Here is a 27420-nt window from a genome sequence, read left to right on the forward strand (position 1 = left end):
TTTAACCCCTTCGATGCTGATGACGAGCTCAGCTCGTCATGAGGTACACCTCTCGTACGCTCATGACGAGCTGAGCTCGTCATGAACCGCGGGATTGTCAAATCTTCAGCGCACAGCGGGAAAATGCGCCGCACCGATGCGGTTAAGGTTCTTTCCTAACAGGGCAATCCTTAAATTGGATCACAGATGTATCCCCACGGTTCATTTCTCATTTTCTCTATCCCAGGAGATAATTCTAAAAGTTCTCCAGTCAGATGATGATTCAAAGATCTTTTCTACATTAGATGTAACGCAGGCCTTATCGATCTGTGAAGATCATACAAAGGAGTTCATATTGACCAACTCTGTCTTTCCCATGGCACTGCAAACAAAAGAAAAAAGGTGATATTTTTTACGCTCACAGGTTGGGTTCACTGAGCAATCTCACAAGTGTACAAAGTACTTTTTGAGGCCCCTCCATCTAACATTCAGGGGCAATCCAAAGAGCTGTTTCACTGTCTTGGGATTAGAGGGTGCCTGCATGAGATATGTAGGGTTGTGACGAATACTAACCGACTGGCCCTGGCCAGCTTGAATGATTGCAATTATGCTTCTACCATGTTAACGAAGTAACTGTTGATTTAATAAAGTATATTTTTCTTCATCCTTTAGTTGTCAGTACATATTTTGTCCGAAGCTTGTGAATCCTCATTCACTCAGGACTGGAGGGAGAAGAACAAGATGAGGGAGTCAATAACTTACTCGTAATCTTCACTACCCCAAATTGTAGTCCTCCTCGCTCCAGTCTACAACTCCTCTCGCTCCCATTCTCGCACCTCCAATCTGTGGGTTGAGTAATATACGGGAGGGATGTTCTACTTCTACTGAGTGTTTAAAGATAAAGACACAAAAGGCTGAGTTTACCGTTCCACAGCATGTGAAGACTCTGGTTGGAGGCTGGTCACCTCATTCAGTCACGACTGAGATGAGGACAATGTATTGGTGTAATAAGGATTACCGGTAAGTAATAGAAACATTACTTATCCTAAAGGATCCTTACCATAATACATGCAGCTCAGACAACTGATTTATGTGTACCTCTGCAGTCACTCTGCCACTGTGTGGTTTTCAAGCCTAGCACATGGAAAATCTGAAAAGGAAAGCCAAAGGGAGTTGGCTTCTATTTCTGTTCAAGTGCCTTAGCTGTTACTATTTTTTCTTGACAGTAAGCAAGGAATTATTTGTTTTTTGCACATAAATGGTAGGTATTGAGTATACATAGATCAGCTGCTTCAGAAACAGCACCATCTTCCCCAAGTAAAGGATGTAAGGCAAATGTGTTTGGGGACTCCACTAGTATCCCTCTCCTCCATAATGTTAACTTAATATGCAAAACTCTCTCTGTCATTTTATCAGGTTGTATTAAATTAGCTTAGCAATATAGCATTATGTACAACTGGTAAATGATAGCTAATCGCTCAATCGATGCTACTTACATCCTTATGCCCTTTGTACAAATCACTTGTGCTGACAATATTTCAAAACACAGGTGAAAGGTAGGCATCTTCTTTTTCTAATTTTAACAAATACATTATTTTGTTAGGGCTAAAACAATGTCAAGATTTTGCTACTGCAACGCCCTGCAAAGCCATACTGGTAGGCCTATCAAAAAAAGTACACATTCAAGAAGCAGCTCTGATGTTGTTGCCATGAGCACTTATACGTTGAATCTCTTCGGCATTTAGTGCTAGTCAAAATAATACGTATCTAAATATACAAAAAGAATAATAAATACCCTGTAAACAATGAAGACATTTCCAGAATCCATAAATTGGTACCTTGAATATGTCTTTCACTAACTGCACATCTGTCTCGGTAACACACATTACAATAAACAACAAACGAGTAACTCGATTCTCACAATACAGACAAATACAAATATTATACCAAGTTGTGCCCAACACTTGTTTGTGCTACTTCAAATGTGTGCCCATCATCCATGACTTGTAATTTTTACGCATTGAAAGTCTGTAATGCTCTTTGACTAAGGCTTGCCGGAATGAAACATGCTCATTCATTCCAAAATAATGTGATAAATGCAATCAGACAGTATTGAGAAATTGTTGGCACTAAAACGTCTAACCATGGCGAGTCAAAGTAGCACACAACATAGCATTTATTAAGTATGTAACTTTTGTGACAAACCCTCTTACTGCATCATACATGCCAACATTTAGGAACTCAGAAGTGAGAGATTTAAAAAAATAAGGGACATTTAATTTTGCTTGTAACTTTCATCAGCGACGATGACGTTTTAAGTGGTATAAAGCTAGCTAATTGTAGGTTTTTAGCTTAAATAAACGAGTGCCCCCATGTGCGGCGCATTGAAAAGCATGTTCATGCAATTGTCGTCTAAAATGACAATTACGAGACATCCCACTTGCTCCACAAGAGACTCCTGCATACAACAAGCGGCGCCTGCACAACAGAGAAAAAGTATGCGGAGGAGGGTTAAAACATAAGGAACACAAGCTGGTTCAAACGTGTGCATTTTATGCTAGATTTAAATCAACCTCAACACAGATAAGAAGACTAGAAACCCGCGATTGCTGCACGTTTCTTTACAAATGTGGATGGATTTTGGTCAAAAAGAAACTCTAGAAAGAGCGTTGAGTTTCCCCCTCAGACCTGAACACATTGCTGCGGGTGCTGCAACTCTTGGAGCCGAGACCGCTGCCAAGGAAACCCTTTAACAAATGAAACATGCATGAGCTGCTCGCAGAGTAAACCGAGATTTGCCACGTGAAAAATCCAGGATAGTAAACTTGCTTCACTTACCTCGTCGCAAGTAGGGACGCAGACTTTAGTTTGCTTTGCAAGGGGGACGCGGCGAATGTTATTCTGACTGAAGCTCAGACATGCCGCGTTCAGGACCCCTCTGACTCCACGGGGAATTCGCCGTCACATTCCAACTATGTCACATCAGAACAATGAAAGGTGAATGTTGTGCAAAACAGCTCGGGACCGCTAGCCGGTGATGTCATCCCTCCCTTATTGTGCACGTTTACTTGGGCCAGGGAGCAGGGGGAGGAGATGCGGGGCTCAGGGGGAGACGGCAGCCTTCGCCGGGAGAAAGTCATTCAGCTGCATGGGCGCGCTCTTCTTGATGAAAAGCCAAACCCTGGAAGAGTACGGGAGAGGAGGAGAGCACAGAGGCTGTGTGCAAGGATTCTCCCCTCCCTCCCTGCTGTCTTCTGGATGCTGGAACCGTGCCAATCACACCCAGCCTGAGAAGTCATTCCATTATAAGGCCGGTTGTAAAACTCGCATCAGCTCGAAAGAGGGATGCTGGCCTACAATCACTTTTAGTAAATGCGGTACCCATCAATATATTAGACAAGTATGCTATTCATGGTAGGAGATGGAATGCCCCGGTTACTTACCGGTAATCTTCATTACTCCGAGTCCATGTCTTCCTCGCCACAGTATTCACAGATGAGCCTCAGGCTCCACACAGAACTCCAAGTACAAAAAAAAAACAGCCCTCTAGTCTCCCTCTCCCTCCTCCAATATGGCCCCCAGTGGCCCCAGCCAATCCCATAAAGGGACACAGAAACACGACCTGAAAAACCAAGCCGCAGACATGAAGCCACCACCAGGGCCGGGAGGGAAGGGAAACTATACTGAAAGTCCGGATGAAGAGGAACATGCAGGTAAGCATCCTTCAGGTCTATCAAAGGAAGGGAAACCATTTTGAACCGTTGGTGAGGGATGAAAGTATTGACCCACTTCAGGTCCATCACTGGCCGAAGATCCCCGGTGCGCTTGGACACCAGGAAAAGTATGGAATACACCCCTCTTCCCAACTGATCGCCGGGCACAGGAATGATCGCCTTTTTTTTCTACCAGGGAAGCAATGCCGGCCAAAAGAGCCAACTTTTTCACAGGATCTCTGGGACAAGGAGTGGCCCGGAAACAGTCTGGGGACGTCCGGGCAAATCCAATGCGCAAACCCTCCGAGAGCACCTGAAGCACCCATTGGTCCGACACAGTCTCCCGCCAAGAGTCCAGGAAGCAAGCGAGGCGACCCCCAACCGGACCCACACCAGGAGCGACCCAGTCAGGATTTGGAAGCAGGAGCGGAGGAGGCAGAAGCGCCGGAGAACCGGGATTTATCAAAGGAGGGAGCACCCCGGCCACGCCCCCGACCACGAAAGGGCTGACCAGCCCGACCCCTCTTTGAAGCACCAAAAGACCGCTGTGAACCAAAGGCACGGAACCTGCCAGGACGTTCAGGAGCAAGCAGTTTGCGGTCCTCCGCCGTCTTCTTCACCATCTCGTCTAGAGGGGAACCGAAAAGTTTTACGCCAGAAAAAGGGATTTTAAGGGATAAGCAAGTTTTTCTGAGCAGCATCAGCTTTCCAAGAACGGAGCCATAACTGACGCCTCGCAGCAACAGAGGACCCCGCCGCAGAAGCAACAGCCCCCAGAGAATCAAAGGAGACATCCGACAGCAGACGAACCTGCTGCTCCATCATCGCTAGGGTAGAAGAAACATCCTCCCCCTGGTCCAACAACTCCGAAAGAGACTGAAAATCCTTGAGCAAGGACTGGATAGTGTAAGACGAATAGGCCGCAGCCCTGATGGAAAAATTGGCAGCCACAAAAGTGCGTTTCACAGCACCATCCACCTTACGGTCAACCGGGTCAGCAGGAGAAGAGTCCGCAGAGACAACAGACCCATGCGAAGACATGCTCGCCAATAAAGAGTCAACCTTCACAGAGGCCGGGTACTTCACCGCAAAATCCTGAAGAGGGTATCGCTTACTCAAAAAACGAGGAAAAGAACCTTTGTCCACATCCTTCCATTCATTCTCGAGGACCTTCAAGACAGATGAATGGAGAGGTAAAGAATCAGGCTCAGGACGATGATACTGCGAAAACAGATCGTCCTCCAGAGGCACCACAGAAGCAGGGAATACCAAGTTTTCGCGAATGTGACCCAGCACCTCCTTCAGGTCGGCACCTAGCACAAAGCGACCCCTGACATCAACCTCCTCCTCATTCTCAGAATCAGCAGCAGCAGCAGCGCCATCAACCCTCGCATTTTTCGGAGGAGGGACAGGCACGTGACCCTGCAACGCAGCAGAGACAGCAGAATTTATCATCTGTTGCAAAATCGCCATAGAAGGAACTTGCACCCCTGAACCGTAAGCCACGTCCAAAGGATCAGGATCACCCTGACCAGATGAAAGATCCATGACAGCCAGCCACGTGAATGAGTGAAAGAAAACAAACACAGGCAAAACGAAGAACAGCCTGGTAAAGTAGGACCCGAGGTTGCTAAGCAACCCAACAAACCCCACCCAGAACCAAGCCGAAGGCACAAAAGCAGCCGGAAGAGCCGCGTGCCTTCATAGAAAAAAATGAGGCACAGACTCGCACCGCGCTGAGCCCAGTCAACCCCTGAACGCGTCTTCCAGTGTGCAGAAACACGAAGAGGCATGAAAGCACGCCGGCGCGAAGACCGGCAGAAGGTAAGGAAACTCAAAGGAAGCCTCCGGCTCCCAGAGATCCCGCACCCGGCCGTGCAACGTCCGCTCAGCTGGACGCGCGGCCGGGAAAGGAAAAGAAAAACGGAAAACGGCAAATAGCACACAAGGCGTCCCGCCCAAAACAGAACCAAACCAGCCGTCCAAATAAAACCACGCAAGTCCGCTGAAGCAGGACACGAGGCAGCCAGGCAATAGAAGGGGGAAACAAAACAAAATTAAAACGAAGGACTGAAATGACAAAAATCGCAAAAACGAACATAAGGCAGCACATAGCAAACTAACTTCCCCCAACTAGATACCACAGGACAAGGGGAACCGCTAAAGCAGGAACCCAGCCCCACTCGCCTGACCAGCAGGGAAAACACAGCACTCGGAGAAGTGCAGAAAAAAAGAACAGGTCGTGTTGGTGCTTCTGTGTCCCTTTATGGGATTGGCTGGAGCCACTGGGGGCCATATTGGAGGAGGGAGAGGGAGACGAGAGCGCTGTTTTTTTTTTGTACTTGGAGTTCTGTGTGGAGCCTGAGGCTCATCTGTGAATACTGTGGCGAGGAAGACAGGACGAGGAGGTAATGAATTGCCTGCAAGTTGGACGTGGGAGATTTGAGTCTGCTAGTCTGTTGCTTGGAGGGAACCACCGCCTGTATGTTTTTTTTTTTATGCAGCATATAAACCTTGATACAGGCAGTCAGTCTGTCGACTTTTTCCACTGCGCGTGTAACTCGAAGCAAGACTGGTATTGTTGCCTCTTGTTAACTTGAGTGGTATTACTACGTGTGATATCACAGTGAAAGATCATCTTGGATAATTCACAGAGCAACCTGCCGAAAAGGCCCACTCTCACTAAAACCGATGTTCAAGCAATAAACTCAAAGTTAGACCGTGGAACATGCTGCCACATGAGTAAACGGAAACGAAATAAAAACATAGAGCCTGATTCACAAAGGTAAATTTAAACTTTTGTGTACGTTTACTACTTTATGGTATTCACAATCTACGTGCAGAGGTTTGTTACTATGCACTTCCTATACTATACTTATGTGTGGGGAGTTCTCTGCCCAGGCTGCGGAGTCTCTGGGTGTGTAGAACTCCTCACACATAACTTTAGGGAGTGCCGAGTCTTAAAACCCCGCCCGTAGTTTGTGACTACCAAAAAGTAGTAAACTTACACAAAACTGTAGGTTTACCTTTGTGATTCAGGCTCTTAGCTGTTCCCAGGATGACATTCCAGACTACTGGAATAGCATCAATAAAAGCTAACATTGTCTCAGGTTTTATAGACATCATAAGAACTGGCCTTATGGATTAGCCTCTGCTGTACTGAAAAAGCTGACACAGCCATCAACACCTAAACCAGGAAATTAAGCATGCACTTAGGACTCATCCGCTTGCCTACACCAAAAGTATGCTACGACAGAGTGGTATCCCCATGGTTTCAAACCAACTATTCCTCCCCATTTACATCAGCCCTGTCAATCCCAATCAATCCTCACCCTGTAAGAAATGTACTGATTAAATCATTTAGATTCTGAGGAAACAACACCTTATTTCATATGCTTGATCTACCAATTTAATGTATTGAGTTCACTGCAGACTAAGCAATCAGTGGCAGATGGACGCTCACTCTTTGTCAAAATACACAGCTCACTGGGCCCGTGGAACCAAGCTACGCCAGTCCGATTAGGCCCAATAAGGCCGAAACTAGTCCTGGGTTGCTTGTGCTCTGGTTCAAATGACCTGACTTGGCAGTTCGGGCTGGAGTGACTGATTTGCACATGGCGGTATAATCTGAGGTGGCATGGTGGGCAAAAGAATGAGAGGTTGGAATGCTACCCCGAGGTATTGCCAGTGGTTAGACCTTCCACCACACATAGCATGTTGTTGAATTGATGTTCATGAGGTTAATCTCATGTAAAATTCGTAAAATTAAACTAACTGAATAAAAAAATTATTGGTTGAGCAACAATCTTGTTTGAACCGAACTGGAGCTCTGAGGGGAATAGAATTAAGTGAACAAAGATTGTAAGCTCACCACAGAGGCCATGTTTTGTAACAGTACGAACAGTGATGACATGTCATATAGTCATTCCAGCTTTCTCTTTTATTTGATGCTGGAATTTGTTTGCTCTGGCAAGCGCCGTAAGAAAAAATAAGCCAGCATGAAGAATCAGAAAATCGCTACAATCACTGGAAGACATCCAGTTGGAAGATCCCTGATCCAGCTGCACTCTAAAGCACACATTTAGAGCCTACAGGGTAACCTGAATTTAACAGGAAAAGTTTGTGGTAATGTGGTTAGTGTACATTTTTTTCAAGTTTAGAATTTAAGGTAATAATATTGTTGACTATACGTTTTTTATAGCTCCAATCACATTGTGAAATTACATGATGTGCACAAAATGCTTTGCCATTTTTACCAGCAAAGGGTGACTGTAATTGTGGCGGATGTGAGGAACATTTAAAATGCCCTTTACCAGTGTTATCCTGCTGTTTTTCCTAATTTTTACCCTGCAGATCACTAAATCGAGGGGTTAATAAAAAGCGTTAACTCATTGCAGTTTCTGGTATGACCTCCAGAACTAGCAATGAATTGTAAATCAGCATATAGGATGTTATGCCCGCCAATTATTAGTTAGCACAAACAGAATAAGTACTGGCAAAGCAAATTGCTCTGACATTAATGTGCTAATATGAGTGGATTACTGGGTTAAGGTAGATAGCCGCACAGCTAAAAGGAAACCACCAATACCAGCTCCCACCACTTACACCAAGAACCGAGATAGCATCATCAACAGTAAACTCGACACAGCTACGCAAGTCAACGGCATCACCACGTCATGCTTCCATACCCTGAAGATGCCGAGGAACATTTTCAAATGGCTCCCAATCAGCACCTAGAAAACCGTCGCACATGCCCTCATTTCAACCAAGCTGGACTACGGGAACACCTTCTATGCCAGGATGTCATGGTCATCCAACGGAGGCTGGGGGTGAAGGGGTTAGTCGCGTCACCTCATAGGGCTTCTTTCTCCTGTGTGTATGATGCAGTGACTGGAGAGAGAGTGGCGCCACCTTCATTAGGCAATTGGCGCCCGTTATGGTACTAGAGGTCCCAGAATCCATTGGGGCACAAGTCTGGAAGGAAGATCAGGCACAGCCCAGGTTTTGGTGCTCTATAAAGCCCCTCCCCTTCCTGGGGTCGGGGCTTGACAATCCTGGTATTTCCTGACTGGAGTTCCTGTTCGTGGTTGGTTTGTCCCCCTGCTGCCTGGAGGCGTTCAGTGTTTCGCTGAGCTGCTTTCTCGTTCCACAACGGGGGAGCCAACTGTTTCGGAGTTCTTCATCTCTTGCTGCAGTCAGCAGAGGAGACCGCAAGGGAATTGTCTGCCCAAAATCGGGAGTGAAGCGCAGGAGCGCTCCTCCCGCTACCATGACTGCATTTCAAAGCCCAGCCCCGTAGTTAGTTACAGCGGGTGAGTGTGGGCGGTTTGTCGTACTCGCAACGCTATGTTTGTTGAACAGCGGACGAGTACATCTGCTCGCTGTGATCCTAACAGCGTGTACTTTCTTTAGATTATGCTTTTGGCCTCTAGCTGTGAGGGAGCCCTGCCCCGGCTCTCACTTCAAAAAGGACTAGTGACAGCTATCAGAATTTTGGCCTTGTGTGGGCTCACCCATTCCTGGATGTTACCGCTGTGAGCTTGATAGTGACATTGTTCCTTCGTTGCACGTTTCTCTAGTTCGCAAAGCCTAACCCTCAGACTCAGTCCACACGTGCCTTTCTGACGATGATATCTCTTTCTCTCTTGCCTAACAGATTATCGTTTCTTGTCTAGATGACATGTATTGCTGCATAAGTGTTTGTGAGTATGTGTAGTAGTACTGTACCCTCTAGTTAATTAATTAATGTGGATGCTGTTCCCCGTACTGCATCTCGCATATCTCTCTTCGTTTAGGTACACAGCACATTCCTGAGGGGTGGCTTCTGAATATATACCGAGACATTGGCCAGAAATAGGTATATGAAGACACCAGCCTAAGCAGAATTGTTTATTGTTTTATCCACTTCCCTTTTCCCCGGAGTGTTCCCTCTCATAGTAGTGTGATAGTACTCTGTGGGAGTTTACACAGGGGAGTAGGGGGGCTTTCTTCAAACTATCGTCCCTGTTGGATAGCTTCCTAAGGTTAGTGGCATTTAGTTGTTTGGTGCCCTGACACAGGAACAACAAAAAGTCACCAGAAGGCTGCCGACCATTCAGGACTCGATGGTCAGAATCACTCTCAATCTCCCATGCTGCACTAACATCACACCATACCTGAAGGAGCTCTACTGGCTCCCCATACACAAATGAGCACAATTCAAACTCCTCCCCCACACTTTCAAGGCACTTAACACTGGCCCAGCATACCTCAACAATCACATATGCTTTTACAAACTTTCTAGACACCACTACTTATCCAGACTCATTCACACACACTGAATGCAGATGGAACACGGGATCAGGCGGTCAAGCTATCTCCTATATCGCTCTTAAAGCGTGGAACAACCTGCCTCTACACATAAGAGCCTCTTCCGCACAACTTGAATTCTGCAAGAAGCTGACGACCTAGCTTTTGAAGTAGTCTGACTAGGTCTTAGATTTGGCTAGGCTTAGCACCAGGATACCCTCCCGGGTGATAGTGCGCTCTACAAATCTGCATAACATAACACTCTACATTTCCACTTAGAAAAGCATTGGCAAAAGCTAGAGCTGACTCTTAATTGAGGGTGAAAGCAATCTCTTGAGAAAGTGAATCCTTTAAAGTCAGTGAAGGCAACCTGCTTTAACTCACACATTTGCAAAAATGCCACAATAATGAAGCCTCTAGTGCCATTTTTCTTATTGACAGGGTGAGTAGGGTTTAACAGCATCCAAACAAGAGCAAATTGAGAGGTATGCCATGAAGAATCTCTCTAAGTAGTGTTATTTGTGGATCTACAGAAAGGTATGTCTGAGTGAGGCTTACATTTGGGGTTCATTTGGGAGAGGAGCTTTGTCAACAACTCTCACCCTTTCAGAAGTTGATGCAGAAGAACCCTGCTGCTGGGCAAGGCCTCTTATTTGTTGAGAACAGGAGGGAGGCACAACCAACAGCTGTGAGTTTTGTGTGGCTCCCAGACCTCAGCCACAAGACCGCCCTGTTTAACCTACCCAGTGAAGTTGAGGAACAGGTCCCGAGAAGTGGAGGGATGGTCTGGGGTGTCCCCATTGATGAAGAGGACATTGTGTTTATTACCAGTTTGTTCTGGGGGCATGCTGTGGATGACTAGGAAGTATCTGGTAGAAATAAGGGGGTCAGGGAGATTGTGTGTGAGGAGAGTGAAGAGACTTTGCTGGACTCTGACGAGGAAGAAATAGAAGTGCAAGAGGGGTAAGTGGTAGAAGGGGAACAAGAGTTGTATGACAAGAGGGAGAATTAATTAAGGTGGTGGTCTGAGGACCTAATAGGTTGGGGGGGACCAAGGAGCACTAACCTTGTGAGGTAGCTTGGTGTGTTTCAAGAGTGCGCTGAACCACCCGGTGTGGGGAAGAAAAATGCTGTCTCACAGTACAGATGACCAAATCTGGCAGGCCACCAGGCTTTAGTGCATGCCCTGATCATATCGCCAGGTAAGAGTGCTGAAATAGAAAGAGGGCCAACCCGTTGGTGTGCGGTCAATTGGTGTTGGAGGTGAGCTGTGGTAGAATGTGACTGAAGTTAGACTGTCAAAAAGAAAATACATGGTTGCTCAGGGTACTGCAACATAGGAGGAAGGGAAGGTGGTGGCATGTGGCAAATCGGTACAGTGAGAATGAGTGGAAAAAAGTTATTGATGTATCCGTCTGGAACATAAGGAGAAACAAGCATTTGCAATGTAAAAGGTCTCATATTTGCAAGAGTTTAAGCTTTTGGCATTTTAAATGACAATGGCTTTTATTTATCTGTTTTGATAATTAACACATAAATAAAAGGCATTGTCATTTACAATGCCAGTAGCTCAAACTCTTCTAAATGCAAGACCTATTGTATCTCAAAGAAGCTGCCACCATTGTCCAGAGAGGCTTGGGAAGTGAAAGCGTGCATGGCACGCTGAATGTTGCAGGAAATCATCATGTCATGCCTGCAGTAGGCTGCCCACTTAAAGCCCTGCTTGTAAACCAATTTACTAAACCAGAAAAGGTCCAGGAATACATTTTTTTACTAGCTGTGAATTTCAAGTACACAGTTTGTAAAAACATAATGCAAATGCAGACTGGATAGCTCCGCTACTCATGGTACTCCCCACATAAATCCGCCCTCCTTTCTGTGGAACCCAGTTTATGAGTTTCTAGAGACAAACATTTCCATTTCTATCACTAATAACACAGGACAATATTAGGGCTTTTGTAACCAGTGGGCCATTACCTTGGAAGGTGAATTAAGGCACTATTTCTAGAGGGTAGTAGTTCTTATGCTTCTCTAGGCTTTCAATGTCAATCATGTTGTTAAGGTAGGGGCATCATGATGCGCACCTCTCCACAATCAGCAATGATATATGGTATATTCAGGAACACCTCAAGGCACAGACCTCGTAAGTAAGGCATACAAAAGCTACTCAGCAATTAAGTGTGTGGCATGCTGGGGTATTGAAGAGCTTCTGCTTAGCCGTGGAGGGAATAATGCTGAGACTGTGCAAATTATACTTTTTTGCACATGCAGCATTACACGTTTACGGCATCTTGTGTTGAGGGAAGGGATTGCTCCACTCCTTTGAATCACTCCTCTTCGGCACCTACCGGCAGCTAGTGCTCCAGCTCCATTGTGTGGTGCAGGTTCGGCAGTCAGTAGACACAGGTGAAAAGTTCCACCTGCAGCTCCTCGCAGTACAGCTTCACCTGGTACATAGCTGCTTCCCAGCACCTGCAGTGTACAAAGTACTATACACCATCTGCCGTGCACCAGCCACACCATGCCACACAAGCACACAATTTGGGGAAAAGGGAGGGGCATCTACCAACCAGTCATCTTTAAGAGCTCAATGGCCAATGAGAAAGGGCAGGGCATGAGTTCCAAGCCTTGCGTTCGAGGTCTTTCGTGTTGAAAATAAACTAAAAAATATCATATTAAAATATACTCATAGGACTAACAAACGAAGGTATGGGCTTAATTGTCAAAACAACAGTTTCCCATTAAAATACCACTGCGGATCTCTTTAATTAGGACATGGCGCAGGGGCCAGAGCTACTGACTCGGGAGCTGGGGATCCCGGTTTGAGGCTCAGCGGGAAACAACCTTTACAACGCAGACATTACATTGCACTACCTTTACATAGGCTACGCTGAGCCTCAAAATAGTATACATCGCAACATCCTTTACATAGCATGTCATAACAACGCAGCCATCATATCACATGTTACTACAACACATTTCATTACAATGCATGTCACTACAATGCAAGCATTACATTGCAAGTCATTACAACGCTGTAGCAGGGAGGCGGGAAGGGATACGGACGAAACCACACCAAAAGACTGGTGGTATACTGACTCATCTCCCACCTCCTCTCTGTCACCACCTCAGGACACCTGGGAATCGGAGTCCGAAGAGTGGTGGAATCAGCAGGCTATGAAAACCGAGGGATGTTCCTTTTACGGGGCCAGCTGTAACGAAGAAAGCAACTCCCCCTGTGACGCGCTCCTATGCCGAATGGACAGCATCGGGAAAACAGGCATGCCCCTCGATGACGCGCGTACCAGGGGATTGGTCAAAAAGCAGGAAGAAGAAGGAGCGGTGTGTCCCGGCACCTCGGAGGAGGAGAAGAGAGGAGAGCGATTCGACAGCGTGGAAAACGGAGGAGGACGGAGTGCGGAGCTTGCGGAGGAGAAGAAGACGATAGGAGCTGTGCCAGGAGGCCAACGATACCGCGCAGTGCCCAGCCACACTCACGGAGGAGGAGGAGTGTGGCTCACTCAGGTGCGTGACCATGTGTCGGGCTGGTTGGGGAGGCGGGGAGCCGCAGTGTAAAAAGTGTACATATCGTTTCCAGCCTACCCTCCATTGTCTTCCCTACCTCCCCCTACCTCCTCTCCTCCACGAATACCCTTCACCTGTCTGTCACAGTCTAGTACCACTCTGTAGAAAGCAGTACACGCACACCGGTGTCCTCACTTCCCCTGGTTGCCCCTTGGGAGAACATGACTAGCGAGCGTTACGCTAAGAGTCTTCTCTCTCTCTCCCGCATGTGGCGCTGGAACCCAACTAGGGAAAAAGAACGGGACTCTCCAGAGAGGGAAGAAAGACGAACGAGTCCCCGAAGATCCCGCGACCTAGCTGCTACCTTGGACCCTGACGCCCTAGCCCGGGAAAGAAGAACACAAAGAAAGAAAAAGACCTTTATTAAAATAAAACCGCAGTTACCCTGCTCTGGTCTCCGTGTCCCTCCTTCTGAACCGCCACAAACGCATACCATTACAACGCATAGTACCCTTACACTCTCCAACACTTACCCTACTGTTGCACTCACTGGAGTTAGAATAGTAATTTTTACCCCTACATCATCCAACACTTACCCTACTGTTGCACTCACTGGAGTTAGAATAGCAATTTTTACCCCTACACTATCCCACACTTACCCTACTGTTGCACTCACTGGAGTTAGAATAGTAATTATTACCCCTATACTATCCAACATTTACCTTAAATGCGATGTAATGGTATGCATTGTAATGGAATGCAATGTAAAGGTATAATGCGATGTAATGGAACGCGTTGTAAAGGTAGTTTCTGAAAATGCAATGTAATGGCATGCGATGTAAAAGAATGCGTTGTGAAGGATGTCGCAATGTAAAAACTGTGTTGTAAGGGCATGCGTTGTAAATGTATGCGTTGTAATGTCATACGTTCGTCTCAGCTGCCCCATGGGAACTGCTGAGTGCACGCTAGCCTGCAATCAATCAAGTAAGTTCCTGCTTGTGCCCCGGGGGGCATTTGGTCAAGCACGTGTATGTAGCACCGAAAACAATGAAAACTACGTCGGAGGATCTTCACAGTGGAAACAAGCAACATTTTGAGAGCACTTACAATTGTTTCTATAAATCACTTACAATTAAAGCACTCTGAAGAGGCAAACTACTCTGTAAATCAAGCAAAATGGTTATTTTGTCATTAATTGATTAACTAAGTGGGTTAATCTTGTGACACAACAAACGTGTAAAAGGGCGGTTGCTCTTTACATAGAAACCCATGTGTGTTGCAAACGGGAAGTAGTGATTCCCCTCGCACTATAAAAAAAAACACCCGGGCAAACCATCATAATCTTTGGAGGGGTCAGGGTTTGCCTTTGGAAGAGATGCAAGGGGATGTTCTGCACAACACAACTTAACAAACCAGCTCAATCCCCATTAAAACAAAGCCCTAATCAACCCAATATACTACTAAAAAAGCCCAACAGCCGTTAAACATCGAAAACAGCAAAAAAGCTAACAAACACACAGAAAGAAACGGGAGGCACAACCCGGGGACAGCACTGTAACAACCGTGGCAGTAAGAGAAGGTGGGGGGGAGGAATGCTATAGTAAAATCTAACCAGCTACGGCACCAAATCTGAACTCAGGCAGACAGTAACAGAGCAGGAAAGCAAGAATAAAATATTCCCCCAAAGAACTTATTGGAATGAGACAGTACTTAGTCCCTACTGCATGGGAAGAACTGAAAAGAAAAAGGAGGGACAAAGAGGCAGGACTGACCACTAGCAAGTAAGGATTTTTAAAGGACAGCGAAACAAACAGATCAATAGCAGCGGGATGGCTTTATGCCCACAAGAGAAGTTCTACCAGGTCTCAAATGCTCAACCTAAAAAGGAGTTAAAAAACAATAAAACTGCTCATTTTATGTTTGTGATAAACAACAAATGGAAAGGTAAATAATTGAACTGTTTAAATCACTACCAACGAGGTGAGAGCTAAAGAGGGATCAATGGAAGAAGATTCTGAACTCTCTAAGCAGCCAGAGGTGCCTGTGGCTACTAAGAAATGGATAACTGCCTTCTTGATATATGCGAGCGTGCAATGCAGTGGCGGGGAGGGAGTGCTGCAGGGTGGGGCGGGGAGGGGCGTAGTAAACTCCGGAATACGGCCGAACGGAGTTCAGTAAATAAATAAATAAAACAAATTACATCGCCAAATGGTGATGCAGCGTGCGTAATGTAATTTGTTTTATTTATTTATTTATTTACTAAACTCCATTCGGCCGTATGCTGGAGTTTACTACACCCCACCTTGCCCCTCCCCCACCCCGCCACACCACATCACCCTGCAGCACTCACTGGTGCAATGTGAGAAATATCTGGACGATTATATTGCATTGTATAAATATAACAATAGGTTACATAAAGCACAGATAACTATTAGGGGAATAGAGTAGATCTGCTGATACCCTGGGCTAGATTGGCTGAGGATGCTGATTGAAAGTGGGGGGACGCGCGACATGGATTTGCAGCTGCAGTGGATAGTGTCCATAAGGCTGGAACCCACCACATATATGGCTAATAATCTGCCAGGGTTTTACAGACCCTTTTAGGGGTGGCCCACAGAGAGTGTTTCAGGTAGACCAGGTTGGGGACAGACAGTCCAGTCGGAGAATGTTGGGCATACAACACAGGTTTTCTTTTGCAATAGGGAGTATTGAAGGCGTGAACACAAATGTTATAAATGTGGCATTGTATGTTCACTCACACATTACACTAACCAAGTGGGGGCTGGGCATAGAGAGAGGGGGGGCATGATAGACGCACTTGCAGAGAGGAGAGGGAAGAGGGGCACCAAGAAAGTTGTGGAAAGGTGCATACACCAGTTACAGCGGAAAGGATATAATACTGGCTACCGTTTTTATGACAAATGAGAAGATGAAGATTTATTGTTGATGGTTTTTCATTTTGGTTGGTTATGAAGGCTCTGGAAAAAGTAGATGGGTGGAAAATGTACTTCAAGCAAAGGAGCACCATGAAGTGTTTTGGAGAAAGCTCACAAGGAAAGTTTTCAAAGGTAGGATGGTAGGTCCCTTTGATGAGTGGCCTTTGGAGAGGTTGATTGTGTCACCAATAGATGTGGTTGCCAAGAAATTGAGTGGTGAGTTCAGGTTAATTCAACATCTGTCCTGGCCAGGGGGGCAATGAGTAAATGGTTTAATCACCTCAGCATTATTCTAGAAGTTTAGTTTGTTTTTGAAGTAGTTGTTTAAATTTCTGAGAGGCTGGTCTTCCGATACACATTACTTAGACAACTTCTTTTTATGGGATCTGTGGACCCCCCTGTGTTGTCAGAAAATGCTGGATGGCTTTTAGAGGTTTATTGTGGATTAGAAACTTCCTTTGGCCCAGATAATACAGTGGAGCCTTTAAAAAAGTTGACATTCCTGGGCACTGAAATTGACTTGAAAGTGATTGAAGTGAGGTTGCCATTGTATAAAAAGGCCATTGTGCTGCAGCTGTTAGAGAAAAAACGGGCCCGGAAGAAGGCTAAGATGCAGGCACCTCAGTCTCTACTGTTGGGCCATCAAATGTTTTCATATCGGGTAGTGCAAGTCAGTAGAGCATTCTGTAGTGGGCGAGGTCTGGCATTGGTAGGATACACTTTGACTCATCACAGAGTGAGGCTGTCTGCCAAAGTAAAGGCACATTTGAGTTGCGCAAGGCCTTTGTGGTTCATATCGATGGCTTTTCATTTTGGGGTTTAAAGGAAGAAGTGGTATAGTTATATCAGGTATTTTCTTATGCAGCTGGTGGAATCGATGTTGGTGTTTTTTGGCAACAGAAGTGGTATGCTGAGCTATAGCCCAAGTCTTGGAAACAGGAGGGATGTAGTATCACAGTTTTGGAGTTCTTCCTGCAGATTGTGGCACTGGGTTTACGAAGTTGGTATTTTCAGATAGTAATATTTTTTGTTATACATCTGTTTGTTGATTTTAATGTGATTGCATAAAAACAACAACACAAGGCAAATAAAAGCACCATTGGCATTATCTAAATGAGTTGTAATATTCATCGAGCCCACCAGTCCCCCAAGAAGATAGAGAGGAGAAAACACCATTATGACACATCACAAAGACATACTGGTCATTGTACTACAAGGAACACAAAGTCCACTGGTCCCTAATCTTAGCTTTTTGAAACATCCCGCCTTTAATAAATGCCTTTTTTCTGCTTTGCAGCAAAATCACTTCCACGGAACCAGGTGGATATGGAGGGAGGGTCTGGGGACCTCCATCTTCTGCCAATGTCTCATTTGACTATTAAATAGTCTATACCTTTATGGGGCTTTATTAGACCCACACGAAATGGTGTATCGCTTATGCTCCCATCTTTTCTTTTTTTTTAAACACTTTTTATTTGTCAACAAGAGGACAACAAACTTAGCACATATTTACATAGAGAAAAAATAACAAAAAAACATAACACACGTGTTGAAAACAGGATTACACAGATCAACAAGTAGCTAGGTATTGCCAAAGCATAACGAATATCAAAATCATACCCAATTACAATCACATAGACCTGTTTATTTATTTATTTATTTGCTCATTTGTAAAGCGCATGAATCGCCCCACATGGGGTATCTCCGCGCTGAAGACTAGTGAGGTAGTGTCAGTTGATTCAGAACAAAAATGTTTTCAGCTGCTTCCTAAAGCTAAGATAATTATGATTTAGTCGCAGCGTCTCCGGGAGCTGTTCCATAACTTGGGCGCAAGATGAGAGAAAGCTCTACCTCCCCATTTTGTTTTCTTAAAACGGGGAGTAACTAGGAGGCCTTTGCCTTCCGAACGAAGCCTGCATGGAGGCGTGTAGACTGTCAATTTGTTTGATAAATATGACGGGCCAAGTTGATGAAGACTCTTAAAGACTAAAACGCATATTTTAAAATGGATTCGTTTGCGAACCGGGAGCCAATGTAATTTGTGAAGGAGGGGCAAAGAGGGAGTGCGGCGAGGGGCATTGGTGACCAGTTGGGCTGCTGTGTTCTGAATCACCTGCAAAGAACGTAGGGCAGAGTCTGTAGCTGAAATGAGAAGTGCATTACTAAAGTCCAGCCGACTTAGGACCAGAGCATGTATCAGGGTCTTACGGGTAGTGAGGGGTAGGAAGTGGAAAACTTTCCGTAAGACGCTGAGGGCATGGAAGCAAGAACGTCTCGTAGATGCTATGTGCTCCTCCATGTTTAACTTGTTATCAACAAGAACCCCTAGGTTTTTTACAACTGATTTGGGGGTTGGAGCCGCACCTAGTTCTTCCGGCCACCAGCTCGGGGACCAGCTGGTGATTGCCTCCGTAAATAGCATGATTTCCGTCTTAGTTGTATTAAGCTGGAGGAAATTTCGAATCATCCATGCCTTGATTTTAAGCATGCCTTTCGAAAAAATTTCACGGATGTTAGGAGCATTAGTATCATAGGCCAGGAGCAGCTGTGTATCATCTGCGTAGGAGTCTGGGATAAACCCAATCTCTCAAAGCAGAGCAGCCAATGGAGCAATGTAAATATTAAAAAGCGTAGGGCTGAGACAGGAGCCCTGGGGAACTCCCTTAGTGACCAAGGTGGATTTAGCTTTAAATGGGCCCAGGTTGACTGTTTGGGTCCGGTCCTTGAGAAAGTCAGTCAGCCATTCCAAGGCTTTATCCTGAATGCCTATTTTACTCAATCTATCCAGAAGAATTGAATGCGAGATGGTATCAAATGCGGCGGATAGGTCGAGCAGTACCAAAATGACTGCTCGACCCCCGTCTGCTTGCAATCTAATATCATCCAATACCTCGACCAAGGCAGTCTCGGTACTATACCTAGGTCGAAATCCTGACTGGGAATAGTCCAAGCAATTGGAAATCTCAACAAAGGAGGAGAGGTGCTTGTTAATATGTTTCTCCAATAGTTTGCTATAGAGTGGAAGCAAGGAGATGGGACGGTAATTAGTAATCACGTCCGGTGGAAGTTTTTGATTCTTCCTTATTGGCATAACTTGTGCATCTTTCCATTCTCTTGGAAGTTTACCAGCATTAATAGAGCTGTTAAAGACTGCTTCCAATGGTCCGCCAGAGTGGACGCAAGAGTTTTGGCAATTTTTGCCGGGATGAGATCTTTGGGGGAACCTGACTTGGCAGATATAAGCAGGGTTTCTGTTTCTCCTAAAGTAAGGAGGGGAAACGTTTTTAGGGAGGGCTTGGCGTTTTCCAAAGGATTCAGTAAAAAAGTGTCTGTTTCTAAATCCCGAGAGCTGCACAAGGGAAATTCAGCATATATATCATCCACTATATTTGTTACAAATTTGGCAATGTTATCGCAAAGTAGTTGCGACGGCTCATCTTCGGGGTGACAGGCTTTAGGGTTCACTAGAGAATTGAGGATCTGGAACAGTGTTTTAGAAGTATTATCAGCTTGTTCCAATTGCGAAGCAATGTATTTCTTCAGAGTATTTCTAATGTTCTTGTGGTATATCCTCTGTCTCTCTTTAAAGCTATCCCTGTTCTAAAATAGAAGCCCCCATATTGCATTTAATTATATCATAGAGCGAGTACCCCTTATTCTTGTTCCATTTCATACGTTTCCTAAACCAACATCCACCAATCACTTATAGAGGGAGGTTTTGGAGCAATCTTTACCCGGGCAATTACCCACCTAGCGACTACAAGTAGTAATAAAGATAGGCGAGTAAGTCTATGATTCGTATTCTCAAAACCAATCATAATTTCCATGACTGAAACAGGTGAGTCAATCCCCAATCTCTGTGAGAATATTTGACCCACCTGCTGTCAGAATAGCTCCAGTTCCTGACATGTTGCGAACATGTGTGTTATACTTGGCCGCTCACATTAACTTTTCGAGTCTGATTCGAGGACCTGTTGCCAGAACTCTCCCCTTCGCTCAGTGGACCAGCACGCCTCCCCACTCGCCCGCACTCGCTGGTGGGAGCGCCTTCTGCAATCGGCAGAAGTACACACTGCTCCCAGCTGAGAGCGCTGTGGGTCGAGGCTTGATGGGCTATTATTTGAACTATACCGTCCGGGGGACTGCGAGGACCAGCAATCCCAAACTAGCGCAGCTGGTGCCTCTTCCCCCGGCGGCCACGCCCCCGCTTTCAGCCTTTTACCTTTCGCGACACCCGCTTCGCGGGTGCCGCTCACATTAACTTTTCGAGTCTGATCCGAAGACCTGTTGCCAGAACTCTCCCCTTCGCTCAGTGGACCAGCACGCCTCCCCACTCGCCCGCACTCGCTGGTGGGAGCGCCTTCTGCAATCGGCAGAAGTACACACTGCTCCCAGCTGAGAGCGCTGTGGGTCGAGGCTTGAGGGGCTATTATTTGAACTATACCGTCCGGGGGACTGCGAGGACCAGCAATCCCAAACTAGCGCAGCTGGTGCCTCTTCCCCCGGCGGCCACGCCCACCGCCTTCACGGTCATTAGTGACAGGCTCTCCTCCGCGACGCGGGACGCGCGCGGGACGGAGCACGGGGCGAAGCCCGGGCCAAGGGCGGGCCCGTTTAAGCCCGTTCAAGACCGGGCAAGACTGGACTGGGCCACTCCATTTGGTATTTACCTTTACTCAGCCCTGTTTTTCGATTTGCTTTTTGGTTAAAGTATGTCCCCGAGGGGTAATAGGAGCAATAAAGCCCTTCGCATGGCCCAAACCACCGGCCCAATTGACCAATTTATTGCCAAGGCAAATGATGCCATCAATCAGGGCGTACTTCTTCTGGAACGGAGGGTTTCTCAGGACTTGAACGCCGCTAAGCGCTCCTCGCTGGGCTTACTGGCGACGGTCAAATCCCCTGTTAACCCTGCAGCTCCCGTCATACTGCTAGCAGACCATGTTGACCCTCTCTCAGTTCCAGCCACAGTGGACTTATCAGTCTCACTCGAATTTTCAGCCCTCCAGCAATCTCAGTTATCTCCGTCCCTGGAGCAAACCCCGGCTCTTTTTACTAGCCCGAGTCGGGCTGACCCCACTTTTACTGTCATACGGGGAATTAGGGAGGGTGCGATCCCCAAGAACAAAAAGCCAAAAAAGATTCCCCGCCATATCAGGAGTCCACAGCCCAATAATCAGCTTAATAACCACTCTCAAATTAGGTCTCCTAAAACTTCGCATCCTAATTCCCAATTATTTTCTGTTTCTCACTCTGTTAACCAGGCAGCTCCCCCGCTTACTGAAGGGACCTGCTCCCCCACTGTCACCCAAAATCTTTCTCCTACACCACTCATCTTTAGCCCCCACCTTAGTCCCAGCTCTATCGTAGACTCCAGTAGTTGTCCCTCTGAGCTTAATAACGACCTTCTCGACAGCATTGGGGCACTATTTAAATCCTATCTCCAACCGTTCGAACATATTCTTACCAATATAGCGAAGCAGTTAGACGTGCTATCGTCATCGATAAAATCATCTACAGGGCCTCCAACAGCCCAAACTTTGGTCCCCAAACCTATCCTCAAAAATCCCAGTAATAGGGCCCCGGCAACTAACCGCTCTGCCACAGCAGTTACCAGCTCTACCACAGTAGCATCAACCCAACCCAATCCCCCACCACCAAAGACAGTAAATGTTCCCACCCCAGTAGCCACCTCTCTTCCCACTCCTGTTCCTTTACCAGCTCACCCCACTGTCCCAATCACTAAACATTCTAATACACGTGACCAACGTAATGCCTCCCTTAGGACTAGGAGGAAGGGGACCCCTCCTATTCATCTTCCCCCCGAAGCAGCTCCCTTCGTCGCTATTATGATGGGGGTTCCAGAGCTGAATCCAAGCTCGGACGAACCTAGTTGGTCCCTTAGAAATAAGGTTCTTCACTGGTTATCCAGTAACAGGCCCCTTCCCCCTTACGCCAACAATAGAGTCACATCAGTACGGCGAGTTCCCTGGCTAGGAAAAGTACATAAAACTCTGCAGGGCGATTGTGTAATTGTAAATTTTGAAGATCCACACACAGTAGAGCACATATGCTCCTGGGGCCCTCAATACACGTCCGATGGCATTAGTATTAGAAGACTTTCCTTTTTTTATCCTCCAGTCCAGCACTATAATATCGGCCCACAGTGGAACTGGACCCAAGTTGGAAACTGGAACACTAGACAGGACTGGAAGAGCAGGTCAAGGTATGGGGGGAGTGATGTAGTTCCCTCATTTGGCTGGGGCGGTGTCCCATTGTCCAACAGATATGACTGTTTGGAAATGGTTGATTGACCACCACCCGTCACCCTTTACGCAAATCCTCCACCAGCCTCCCCGATCATTGTGATATGGTGCAGACCTCGGTCCTGTTGCCGAGTACAACATCTTTCTCTGCTGTACTAAACCTAGATGCACCCATCCCAGATCTGCTAATTGTCACACCCACTCTTCCTCGATCTTTACTCCTTACCAAACATGTACTCACTACTCCCGATCACCAAACTATCAATACTCCTGCTTCTCTCCTTCTTCTAAAAAATTGTCAATCCACACACGTCACTGCACCTAAACCGATTATTATTAAGAGTTCTCCTCCATCGTTCCAATTTTCCGTTCTATTTTGGAACGTAGCGGGTCTCCGCTCAAAACTGAAAATCAAATCCTGGCTGGACCTTGTTTCTTCCTTTAAAATAATCTGCCTCCAGGAAACGTGGGCAATAGACCCGCTACACCTCCAGGGCTATATTACGCTCCACTCACCTGCCAGTTCCACCACTCATGGCAGATCCAAGGGGGGTTTAGTTGTTTATTTGTGTAACACTTTACCATTGTCGAAATCATTTGTTCTACACTTCACCCCGAATTTCCAAATTATCTTGGTTGAATTTAGCAAAAGTATTGTCTATTTTTTTATTAATTTTTACAACAATTTCAGTTCATCTGACTGTATTAAATGTGTGAAAGAAATTTCCTTTCAAATTAATGAATATCGTAATAATCATCCAACATTTGTATGTCACACAATTTGGGGGGGAGATTTTAATGCTTCATTGTGTCCTAACTATAGCAAAGGAATTTGTGGTTTGCAGGATGAAAATGATTGTCCATTAACTCATTTCATCCATTCCTGTGTTGGTAACGCTCTGAATGATAGTTTGGCCGAAATGGAACTTGATTTTGCTAACGTTTTGGTAGATCCCCCAACCGATTTTAAGCCCACCTTTCATGGCAGGGGTACGCTGTCCACTATTGATTTCATCTTGTGCTCAACATTGCTAAAAGGTAATCTCCAACGGTTTAGCACGGGCTCTGACATTTCAAGCGATCATTACCCTAACAGTATCACCTTGTCCATCCCATATGGCGGCTCGCATCCTAATAAGATCAGTCACTTAACCCAGCAGTCATTGGCCTTGGACAGAGAGAATGGCTTTTCGGTTAAATGGTCAAAAATTGACCCCCTAGTTACCAGCGCTAAAGTCATATCCAAATCCCTCCCATGGATAAACAACTGTCTTGCTGAAGATTCTTCATCTCAGTTGATTTTAACTAGTTTTTTAGAGATTTTATCAGTAATGCGTTCAGTCCTTTTTCGAAACCATAAACCTGCCATTAAAGGTTCCTTGGGATGGTTTGATAAAGCCTGTCGCAAAGCCCTATCAGCCTTAAAAAAGGCTACAAACAGTACTAACAGAATTCCATCTCTGATAGCCAAACTAAGAAAGGATTACAAGGTGGCCCAACAGACCTGCAAAAAGGCTCTAAAAAAAATCTATGGGCCCAACTACATGATAGCTGTCTTACCAAAGACAGCTCTCAGTTTTGGCGCGTCATTAAATCACCCTTTTTAGCAGATGCTAATAGACTTCAGCACTTAGACGTGGCAGTTCCTGCAGAGCATTGGGTGTCCCACTTCTCGAAAATATTTGGGGGGCCCCCCGACCCTGCCCTATCTGTAGGCTCCCCACCTGTCGATCTCGATGGAGCTCCAACCTACCCCATCGATTTGCACTTTAGTTTAGGCGAGGTTTTGCATGCTTTAACGCGCTCTAAAACTGGAAAAGCGCCCGGCCCGGACGGTGTCCCCTTGGACATCTTCACTAGCAATATAGAACTGTGGGCTCCAGTCGTCACCCAGGTGATGGCGGCAGTCTCGTCTAATGGTCTCCTGGACTCCTGGTCCTCCTCCATATTATTGCCGATCTTTAAGAAGGGGGATCGCAGTAACCCCGCCTGTTACCGACCAATTTCCCTCCTGGACTCACTGGGGAAAGTCGCCGGGCGCCTTCTCCTGGAACGACTCCAGGACTGGGCGTCGGAAAACAACATCTTAACCGATCTCCAGTATGGGTTCCAGGAGGGCCTTGGTACGATAGAACAGGCATTAAACCTAACCTTATTGATTGGCAAATATGTAGGAGCGAAGCGCGGTAACTTGTATGTAGTCTACATTGACCTCAGTTCCGCCTTCGATTGCGTGATCCACTCCAAGCTATGGTCCATTCTGAGTGATCTTGGTGTGGATCCCCCTCTCGTTAACTTCTTGCGCGAGCTCTACTCTGACGCTACTGCGTGTGTGAGGTATGGGCTAGCTGGTGAATTAACATCTTCTTTTCCTGTTACGAGAGGAGTAAGGCAGGGTTGTGTCCTGGCCCCTTTCCTTTTCAACCTCTATACCAACGGGGTTGAGAAGGCCTTGCTAAAGGGATGCCAGGACCTCCCTACTATCAACCATCGCCCAATCCCTGCCTTACTGTACGCGGACGATTCCGTCATTTTAGCTAGGACCCTGATTCAGTTGCAGAAACAAGTAGATAAGTACAATCAGTTCACGTCCTCCCTGGGACTAAAAGTCAACAAGAGCAAGACTTTTGCTATGCACTTTGGTCCTAAAGTAAAACATCCTAAATCTATCCACTTAGAACAGGTTAGATTGGAGCGAGCCAGGGAATACCCCTATCTAGGTATCTTAATGGACGACCAACTAGCCTGGAAACAGGCCGAGGCCTGCAGAAAAATGCACTTTCAAAGAGCAACTTCAGCCCTGGTTTCCTTTTCTCGAAAACTAGGTAAACCTGCTCCTAAAGAGCTACTCAAAATCTATCAAGCAAAATGCCACAGCGTGGCCACTTATGGTGCTCCCGTTTGGGGCTACGCTCAGGTTGACAGCCTACAACTAGTCCAAAATAAGTTTATTAAATACATCCTGGCCCTCCCACCGAGCGCTCCAATATACGGCTCTCATATCGAGCTGGGCATCGATTATATAATTGATTCCATCAGATGCCAGCCGATTCTTTTATGGCGCCGTATTTGGACAAAGCCTCACTGCCATCTCACTCGCTCCCTTCTCCAGGATTGCCTTACCCTAGTAAATTGGCAAAAAATTCCCTGGTTAGTTTATGTTTCAAATTTCTTTAGGGATATGAACTGTGCTACTTATTTTTTAGATCCACTGTCTCTGTCCGACATCAGTAAAAAGGCGCTGAAAATTCTTTGTATGAACCATCTGAGACATCTCCGCCTCTATACTGAGATACTGAAGCCAAGTAACGTGCACATTTTATCTTTACAATCTACCCCTGGAACTCAGCCCTACTTATCCTTCTTTCTATCCAATTTTGAAAAATTTGTGCTAACAAGATTTCGTTTTAACCTCTTTTTCCGTCTTGTTACCTTTCCTAATGTGCAAAATTGGTCGCACGAATTGGCCCGTTGTCCGTGCGACGGTGCATCGGTTCAATCAAACATTCACACTATCTTATTTTGTCACTTTTTTGATCAACCACGTAAAAAATGGTTAATTCCCCTCCTGCGAAGTATGGGGTTGAGAACGTGTCGGCCAGCCTTGCTGGCTCTTCAGATGCTGGACACACCCCATGCTGCCAAATGTGTGGCACTTTTTCTGAAATCCTGTTTAAAAATACGTTGTTTGATTGGGCCTCCTACTACATGAATTGATATTCCTCACACTTTGTCTACTCTACTGTAATTATTGTTTTTTCTTTTAGTTATGTACTAAATTTGTATTTTATTTTTCTTGTATTTTTTATACGTATATTTATAACATTTACTGACTTGTTAAACTGTACTTTTTATGATTGAACTTTCTGTCAATCGAATAAAAGTTTATGAAATGAAATGAAATACTAGCTGCATACATGTCGCATCTAGGACATTTCGTCAGAGCACTGACTGAACCAGGCAAAGCCCATTTAGCTATCTTTTCTGGCATGTAATACAACTGGCATATAGTTTGAAATTGCTGTAGTTGCTGTAGCCGCAAATTGATAGAATGAACTAAGGCATCGATGATACTTAGTGCTTGTTCTATGGCGAATGATGTAACCCCTATCCCCAGAGTCTTACTCCAGCATTCCGCCAATCTTTCACAATCACTTTGTCTGTAATTAATGAGGCATTTATACATATGGCTTATCACATATTTTGTCTTCTCCTTATGCAAACAATCCCAAATCACAGAATTAGTCGTTTTTGTCAGAGTTAAATGTCTCGCTAATTTGGAGATATTTGAAATACATATGATCAGGTAGCTTAAACCACAGCTGCAAGTTCTTAAAGGATGCAAGACCATTATAATCAAAAAGATCCCCAAGGCAAATAATCCCATAACTAGCCAAGCGTTTAATAGCAACATCTTGGAACACCTCTGGGAATAGTAGATTGGCCCATAGGGGATGTTTATCATGATAAAGATATATATTACATCTAGAAGAGATGGCTCACCATATATATATATATACTATCTCGCATGGTTTTAAATTTGACTCTTTTCAAATATTTCGGGTCATTGATTCTAAACAAAAACATACTATCCTCCCCCAGCATGAATTGATGAAAAAAATTGTACGTGTAGGGTTTAGGAGACTACGAAACCGACCGGCAAAAGCAGACCAAAAGCAGAGCAAAAATACATTTTAAAATCAGGAAAATCAA

At 45.6% G+C, this 27420-nt stretch overlaps 1 protein-coding gene across 5 annotated transcripts in view; it reads right to left on the minus strand.

The window, feature by feature from the left end:
• FILIP1 (filamin A interacting protein 1) overlaps positions 1–27420 on the minus strand; it is a 751153-nt gene that overhangs the window by 186819 nt on the left and 536914 nt on the right. Inside the window, exon 1 of one of the 5 annotated variants that reach the window (XM_078648081.1) lies at positions 2818–3116. The exons of the other annotated variants lie outside the window; for them this stretch is intronic. The gene's annotated coding sequence lies outside the window, so the exon portion shown is untranslated. Of the gene's footprint in view, positions 1–2817; positions 3117–27420 lie in introns of those variants that run through there. 5 annotated transcript variants of the gene reach the window in all.

This window comes from Lissotriton helveticus, chromosome 6 (assembly GCF_964261635.1).
Source record: "Lissotriton helveticus chromosome 6, aLisHel1.1, whole genome shotgun sequence".
NCBI lineage: Eukaryota > Metazoa > Chordata > Amphibia > Caudata > Salamandridae > Lissotriton > Lissotriton helveticus.